The 9415-nt window shown below is 37.9% G+C and overlaps 1 pseudogene; it reads right to left on the minus strand.

The window, feature by feature from the left end:
• Positions 1–8480: 8480 nt before the first annotated feature.
• Positions 8481–9175, minus strand: LOC132231892 (phosphatidylinositol 3-kinase regulatory subunit beta-like; annotated as a pseudogene).
• Between the last annotated feature and the right edge of the window lie 240 nt (positions 9176–9415).

Here is a 9415-nt window from a genome sequence, read left to right on the forward strand (position 1 = left end):
ATGCAGACTTGTACAGCCACTATGGAAAACAGTGTGGAGTTCCCTCAAAAAATTAAAAGTAGAACTACCATTTGACCCAATGATCCCACTTCTAGAAATATATCCTAAGAAGTATGAAGCACCACTCAGAAAGAACATATACACCCCTATTTCATAGCAGCACTGTTTACAATAGCTAAGATCTGGAAACAGCCCAAGTGCCCATCAGTAGATGAGTGGGGAAAAAAAAAAAAAAGCTGTGATACATTTACACAATGGAATACTATGCAGCTGTAAAAAAGAAGTATTTTTTACCCTTGGAGGGACCAAGAGAGCATTATGCTAATCAAAATAAGCTAGTCAGAGAGAAAGACAAGTTGGAAGCTTGCAACAGACTGATGGATCTCAGAGGAAGAGGGAAGAGATCAACCAATGAACGTACATGCATTTAAGCATAACCCATGGACACAGACAATAGTGGGGTAAAGGCCTGGGGAGAGGACAGAAGTGGGAAGGAGGAGGGTCAATTGAAGGTAAAAATGGGACATCTGTAATACTTTAAACAATAAAGATAAATTTAAATTTAAAAAATTATAAAACTGTATAAATTTAAGAACCCATTCATTTTGTAAACATTATAACTGAAAAACACCTCTTTTCATTTTCTTCAAAATTTCCTCTGCAGATGTGTCAATCCTGACATTTTATAGCAGTGTTGAGGGCAACCTTCCCACCTTCAGTCTGACAGTGGATCTGTCAGACACTGTCAGCCCTCTTACTGCAGAAGGTCACACCTGTGAAGAAGGTTTTCAGGGCATTAGTGAATGAGAAATAAAATAGTCTCAGAGTCTTCTTTTTTTTAATTTTTAAAAACACATTGATTCCTGCAGAGAATAAGCAGTTAGATTTTGAGGGAGCTTTTTTGATTCAAGTTGAGTGATTGTACTTCTAATATATCCACATGATTCTAAATTAATAATGAATACCCACTATGAGGCAGACACTGTGCTAGATAGCTACATACTCCATTTCACTTTTCCTTGAGGCTTTGAAGTCTTTTAACTCCACAGAGTTTTTCTTATAAAAGGCTTTGAACCCATGTAACAATTCATCTTATCGGCATGTACCCCACTATAACTAACATACTCTCTGTTCAGAAGAATTCTAAAATAATTTGACCATGAAATAAAAAACAAGAATGAGGGCCCAGCTGGCCTTGCTCAGTGGTTGAGCATCAACATATGAACCAGGAGGTTATGGTTTGATTTCCAGTCAGGACATATGCCCTGATTATTGGCTCAATCCCCAGTGTGGGGCGTGCAGGGGGCAGCCCATCAATGATTCTCTCTCATTTTCTCTCTCTCTCTCCCTCTCCCTTCCTCTCTGAAATAAATAAAAATACCTTCACAAGACAACTGTCATTAAGAAAACATGACAAATATCTGCTCTCTGGGTTCCTCTTGAAATAATAATAAGCAAACTGTATATAGTAAAGAAATTCATGCCCAACATAGTACTTAACAGAGAGAACATGCCGTCAAGTCTTCTCTGATAGGCCAATATGCCCATGGCTTGATTTCAATAGTCAGGCTTTGAGAGCTCAGCTTAGCCACTCCATGGTATTGCTTCCTCAATAATCATTTTGTTTGGCCCAGTGGCCTGCAGGGATCTTGTACTGACAGTGTCCCTCATGCCAGCACACATCCAAGAGAGCAAACCGCGGAGTCACAAGTCAATGCAAGTTCCTCATTGACTTCCCCAACAGACTTTGTTTGGATCAACCATCTGCCCTGCCTCCCAGGACCTTCTATTTTTGCACCCCTTCAATAAGACACATGGAGGGTGTGCCAAAACCTTGCTCTTTGGGTTTGAGTTTGATCAATCAGGCCTCAGTCCTAGGACCCCAAAGTACCCAGACCCAGGGACCTAAGAAGGGCATGTGCTCCAGGTCCCATTTTTCTTCTTGTCTGCACTCTGCCTTGACTGCCCCATATAGCCCCTTGAGGTGTGCCATCATCTATTTCCTTCAGGAACTGCGAATAATAAAATTCTCTATTATAACTTCTCTTGTTGTGTTGATACCCAACTAACTACTGGGCACCCTGTGCTCTACTTAACAAATGTTAATTTAACAAAGTCAGAACAACATGGATTCCAGATCTTCTCCAGGATATAAAACTACTAAAGGGGAATACTTAAAATAGAAGAGAAGCAGGTATAAAATATCTATCCAGAAAGTGGGGTTCAGAAGAGGTGGACACCATGCATATGAATGAACAAATCCAAGCACAGCTCAGAGGACTCAGGAAAGGTGACACTCAGTGAAAAATCTGCTACTTACCATAGAAAACACAAGAGCAAAGGCTGTGTCATTGTTGTGAACCTTGACTACTAACACAGTGAGATAACTAGAATACACAATCCTGTTTCTCCCACCATCCCCGGACTCAATCGAATTCTCATTGATGTAATAGCAAATGGTAAAATATTATTAACAAAGGTATGTTTAGAATAGATATGAAGTTACTTCTTGGTAAATGAATTAGGCCAAACAATCCCATTTTTATAAACAAATCCATGTGACTTTTCTGATACACAATGACCTATTCCAAGGCCCAGTTCAGTGAATTTTGTTTATAGATGAGGAATTTATTCCCTTATAATAACAGATCCAACCTTACTCAGCCAAAAAAGGACCAAAGTCATTACTTGAAATTTTTATAGAAAACAAACAAACATGTGGCATTTTACTTGTTCATAATTTAATAATTTTAAACAAACATTTATTGAGTGTTTCCATGTGCCTGGGTATTGTACTGGGTGCTGGAGGTTTAAGAATAAATAATCAGAACCTGTTGCTACCCACAGGAAACTTACAAATTTCTGTGAGATAAAAATATATGAAGGATAAATTACATAGTTGTGTGCCATGTAATAAATAATGAACCTGGTGGCATTCAGGGGCACCTACCTCTGAATGAGAGGAGGGAGTCAATGATCAGTAAGAATGTCATTGAAGGGATGAACCTAGAACTGAGAACTAAGGTATAACTTGGAATTCTCCAGGGGGAAAAATATGTGCAAAGATACATAAATGTGAAAACATATATTTATTCCTGGGACCAGGAAATAAGTTTGCACAACTGAAATATATTGGATTTATAAAGGAAAGAGCCAAATAATAATGATAAAGTTGGATAAGCAGCTATGATCCCAGATAATGAAAAGCTTTTTATAGATTGCACAAGCAGGGTCCTGTGGCTGATGGGAAGCTGTGATGCCTAAGAACAAGATCACATTCACATTTCTATATCGGCAGCTGGATGGATGATGACATGGAGGGAAAGAAGCTAGAGGTAAAGTAACTGTAAGAGGCTGGTGAGATGCTCCAGAAAAGGAGAGGGTGCTGGCAAGAAGGAACGCAGTGGTGTAACCATGAAGTGAAGAAGCAGATAGGAGAGGGCTTAAGGAGATGGAATCAGCCAGGCTTGCTTTTTAGTTGATTTGTATAGTGAAGAAGAGAAAGAATAAATGAAGATAAAGAGGAAACAAAATAGACAGTACAAACTTTTTACACCTGAAAAAGTCTAAGGTCACAATGCATAAAAGTTTGCTATGTGGCAAAGTGGCACTTTAAAGAAAATATAGTGGCGTAAACATATTTATTAGAAAATAAGTGCCTGGATAATAACTATACAAAACTTTAAATTTAAAAATTAAGAAGGTGACATAGTCCTATTTTTCTATTTTCTTCTTAGTTTCTTTTGCCCTAGAAGATGTATCCATAAACATATTGCTATGAGAGATGTCTGAGATTTTTCTGCCTATGATCTCTTCTAGGACTTATATGGTTTCACAACTTACATTTAAGCCTTTTATCCATTTTGAGTTTATCCTTGTGTTTGGTCTAAGTTGGTGGTCTAGTTTCATTGTTTTTGCATGTACCTGTCCAATTTTCCCAACACCGATTATTGAAGAGATTGTCTTGACACCATTGTATGTTCTTGCTTACTTTGTCAAATATTAATTGCCTGTAATGGCTTGGGTTGATTTCTGAGGTCTGTATTCTATTCCATAGATTTATATGCTTGTTCTTGTGCCAGTACCAGGCTATTTTCATTACAGTAGCTTTGTAGTATATCTTGATATTTGATATTGTTCTTTCTCAAGATTGCTGAGTCTATTTTGGGGTCTTTTTCTGGTTCCATATAAATTTTTGGAGAGTTTGTTCTAGGTCTGTGAAATATGCCATTGTTATTTTAATAGGAATTACATTGAATTTGTAGATCACTTTGGATAGTATGGACATTTTAATGATGTTAATTCTACCAATCCATGAACATGGTATATTTTTCCACTTGTTTATATCTTCCTCTATCTCTTTTTTTAACATTCTGTAATTTTCTAAATAAAGGTCTTTTACATCCTTAGTTTATTCCTAAATATCTTAATTATTTGTTGTGATGATAAATGATATTGCTTGTTTAGTTTCTCTTATTATTCATTATTGGTATGTAAAAATACTATCAATTTCTGTGTGTTAATTTTGTATTCTGCTACATTGCCAAATTCATTTATTAAATCTAGTAGTTTTTTTGGTGGAGTCTTTTAAGGTTTTCTATGTACAATATCATGTCATCTGTGAATAATGAGAATTTTAATTCTTCCTTTCCAATTTGGATGCCTTTTTTTTCTACTTCTAGTCTGACTACTGTGGCTAGGATCTCCAGTATTATGTTGAATAAGAGTGGTTAAAATGTACATCCCTGTCCTGTTCTGTTCTTAAGGGAAATGGTTTTAAGCTTCTACAGAGCAAAAGAAGCCATCAACAAAATGAAAAGGGAGCCCACTGTATGGGAGAACATGTTTGTCAATGATACATCTGATAAAGAGTTAACTCCAAAATACACAAGGAACTCATACAACTTGACAAAAGAAAGATAAACAATTTAATTAAAAAATGGACAAAGGACCTAAACAGATACTTCCCCAAATTGGACATACAGAGGGCCAAAAGACATATGAAAAAAATTTCAAAGTCACTGATCATCATAGAGAAGCCAAATTAAAATGACAATGAGGTACCACCTCACCTGTCAGAATGGCTACCATCAACAAATCAACAAATGACAAGTGCTGGCAGGATATGGAGAAAAATGAACCCTAGTACACCTCTGGTGGAAATGCAGAATGGTGCAGCCACTATGGTAAACGGTATGTAGCTTCCTAAAAGAACTAAATATGGAATTGCCATTTAACCCAATGTTCTCACTTCCAGAAATATATCCTGAGAGACCTAAAACATCAACCAGAAAGAATGTATGCACGCCTATGTTCATAGCAGCACAATTTACAATAGCTAATATCTGGAAACAGCCCAATTTCCCATCAGTAGATGAGTGGATAAAAAAGCTGTGGTACATTTACACCATGGAATACTATGCAGTAGTAAAAACAAAGGATCTTTTACCCTTTGAAACAGTATGGAGGGACCTGGAGAGTATTATGCTAAGTGAAATAAGCCAGTCAGAGAAAGATAAGTATCTCATGACCTCACTCATACGTGGATTCTAATGAACAAAATAAACTGATGAATAAAATAGATCCAGAGACATAGAAGCATGGAACACACTGTGGAATATCAGAGGGAAGGCGTGGGAGGGTGGGTGGTAGGGAGGAGATCAACCAAAGGACTTGCATGCACCTACACATAATAATAGGGCAGTGAAGACCTGGAGTGGGGTATGGATGTGAGTTAGAAGAGGTCAATGGGGGGGGGGGGAAAGGGGGACATATGTGATACTGTCAACAATAAAGATTTTTAAAAAGTAAGGAGAAAAATATTTAAAAACTTTAAATAAATTTGAAAAAAAATAAAATAAAGATGTTTAAAAATAATAACCTTTTAAAAAACAGAAATAGTTATTCAAAGCATAAAGATAGAAGGGATGGGGAGAGACAGAGAGAGAGAGAAACATTGATGTGAGAAAGGCACATTAATTGGTTGACTCCTGAACGTGCCCCTATAGGCTCAGAATCGAGCCTGCAACCAAGGTATGTGCCCTTGACCAGAATTGCACCAGGAACCCTTCAGTCTACAGGCCAATGCTCTACGCACTGAGCCTGCATTTTTAATATTCTCTTTTCTTCATTCTGCTCCTCCACTCAGTTTCACATCCCTTCACAGATGTCACATTATTGACATTAATATCATCTCTGGAATTCATAAGTTAATACCTTTCAAATTCTTCCCAGGATACACAATTAATGTATTTTGTGTTTAGGCAAAATTATTAATAATCCTCTTTAGAAAAAGAAGATAGTTCAATTTGTTATAACTATCTGTTATCTGTCCAGAATGAAGTTGGGCCAATGTTGATCACTGGTTTCCAGTAACTATCTATAATAATAAAAGTGTAATATGCTAATTAGACCAGAGAGCTGAACTACCTTCCAGATGTCATTCCGGACATTCTAGACTAAACTACGGTGGTGGGGCCGAGGCAGGGGCAGTTAGGGGCAATCTGTCAGGCAGGCAAGTGTTTAGGGGTGATCAGGCAGGCAGAAGCGGTTAGGGGGAATCAGGCAGGCAGGCAGAGTGGTTATGGGTTATCAGGAAGGCAGGCAGGCCAGCAGTTAGGAGCCAGTGGTCCTGGATTGTGAGAGGGATGTCTGAGGGGTCCCAGATTGCGAGAGGGTGCAGGCTGGGCTGAGGGAACCCCGCCTCCCTTGCACAAATTTTGTGCACTAGGCCCCTAGTTACTAATAAGGCTACTTATAGGAACTGTCCACCATTCTTTAAAATTGATCCTGATTATAAGATTGTTTTAAATTCAGAGCTTAACTCAGTATTTTTGACACAGAATCACTTTTCAAAATTTTATTATGTATTTTAAACCATCTACATTTTCCTGCTTCTCTTCCTTGAAATTGGACATCTTATTAATAAACCTCTTCAGAATTGTCCTAATATTAATGCAAATCTCTTCACTGAATTTTCTCAACATTCCCAGATGGGGATCTGTGCTGATACAACTCTTCATGCAAAGTGAATGACATAAAAATGATTGAGAAAATGTATTAGTGATGCTGATGAGTTTTGTCAATCAAATAGTAAAGAATTAACTGTTTTTCCTAAAAGTTAAGAAATAAGGATATATAGAAATGCTTGTGTAGAAAATCTTCTATCTTTCTCAGACCCCTCATAAAAACATCTGAACTGTAATACAAAGTAGGAGATAAAGTAAAAAGGGGTCAACAAGGGCTCTGCTACTAAGTAGCTGCAAAATCTTGACCAAGTCTCAATTCACCCCTTTGGAACTCAGTCCCTAAACACTTTATTTTTAAAACCATCATTGTGACCATCTATAAAGTTTTCTCAGCCCTAATAGGATTCTGATTTCAAACTGATTTTATTTCAGATGACATTTATTTTAATTTTTCAAAAATTGTGAAGCAAAAGTGCACACTAGTTGGGGGTGGTAACTATATCAGTGCCTTTACATAAACATTACAGCACTACTATCAGGAATTTTAAAATATAATATATGGAAAGCATTTTTCAACTATAAAACATAACGATTAAGGTTTTGTTGTTTTTTTCCTAAAATTAAATCCATTTTGTTTCAAATTAAATCCATTCCTTGCAGAACCATTAAATAGAAAAGAGATTCAGAAGTTCTCATTCTGTATTTTTTCATCTAATTTTTATGTTACAGGTCTGACTATAATCTGTCCTGAGTCTCTAAAGATAGGGTTATAAGATTTTCAGTTAGAAGAAATTACACATATATACACACATCTCATAATATTTCAATTAAGTAAATATGCCCATTACTTATTAAATTAATTTAAAATAAAAAATGAAATATATTTTAAAATTTAAAATTACCGAATACAACTATCTGTCAACATCAATACTTTCTATTTATTATTGCTTTACCACAGACTAAGCCAACGGGAGTTGAATTACCAACAAGTGAGGTCACAAGCTCTTCCTGACCTGAATCTAGAAATACAAAGTGCTGACAGCAATGTAGTTTGAACAGGAAGTACAATGACTTCCATTAATTAACATGTTTTAAGCTTGATTTTATGTTCTGCATGAGAGAGAATTTCCATGGTTACCTTTCTTTCAGGGGTTGTCCTACCTCGTCATCCTCTTTTGTACTGTCATTGGTATGAAATAACCTGGAGTCACCATTAACTGCTGCTTATGTGTCAGGGTACAGCCCCTATTACACTACATGAGATTTCCCTTGAGAAATGAGCCAGCAGAAGCTGACATTTGAATAATCTTCTGAATATATATAATTTCTCACCACAGGCTCAGGAAATCAATCTAACAGTCAAATACAAGACTTTATTAGAAGCTGCACTGTAATGGCTATAGGAAACTAAGACTCAAGTTTGAAGGAAATAATTTCCTCATTATTGATTTACTCAAATAATGCACAGCTGGACCTTAAAGAACTTATTAATAATCAGTACTCGGAGCATCTCTAGGTTACCACAGGGATGAGGAAGGTACCATCCCGCTTGCTGTTCAGCATGTCCTCAGCCTGTGTGCGGTTGATCTTGCCCACATACCAGGTTCCACCAGGTTCCTTCCTCATGGTGGGGGAGGTCATCCTCATCCTCCATCAGTGCATATTGGTCTTCAGTCTCATTTTTGATTCCCAACCACTCGTTGATCTTCTTCTGCCAGGCGCCTTTCTGGGTGAGCCATACCAGGTACTGGTCTCGGATCTTGCACAGCTGCATCAGGTCTGGCTTCAGGCTATTCATGGGCTTACCTAGGTTGTCAAGGCCTGTGTCTGCAGCTCTTGTTCTAGCTTCGTGTGACTCTGGATCTCAGAGATGCAAGACTTGAGCTGTTCTGAGTTCAGCAGGATCCTCTGCATCTCTTTTTCATTGCCCTCACGTCAGAAGTGCTCCAGATACTCCTTGCTGCACTTCTCTTGAGTCTGGCCCTGATCTTGATGGTTTCATTGAAGACTTCAATTGTGGTGCGCTTCATCTGCAGTTCCTGGGAGGTGTGTGTGTACTCCTCCTAGAGCTGGTCATACTCACAGCTCTTGTCCTCCGCTTCAAACCAAGGTAACAAACAAATAATTTCCCGCCAGAAGTCACTTCCATATATTATGAGACTGAGGACTATAGGGCTGACTATGTACATGCTCAGTAACAGGCTCATGTTCTAGTCTTAGGTGGCCCAGGCATCCTCCACAATCCCACAATCCTCTGGTCGCATACTTCTGGTTTTTCTAGCTCCTCCTTAAGTGGTCTTTCCTTCAGTCACGTGCAATGTCCAGGACCTCTAGTTGGAGAGGATTTTCCTGTTCTTTGACATTGGAAATATTGGAATCAGTGTACTGCCGCTGCCATGCACATGTCAGTCCCAAGTGCACTCATGAAACAACCGCCCATTCAGTCC

The sequence above is a fragment of the Myotis daubentonii genome, chromosome 3, assembly GCF_963259705.1.
Source record: "Myotis daubentonii chromosome 3, mMyoDau2.1, whole genome shotgun sequence".
In the NCBI taxonomy this organism is placed as follows: domain Eukaryota; kingdom Metazoa; phylum Chordata; class Mammalia; order Chiroptera; family Vespertilionidae; genus Myotis; species Myotis daubentonii.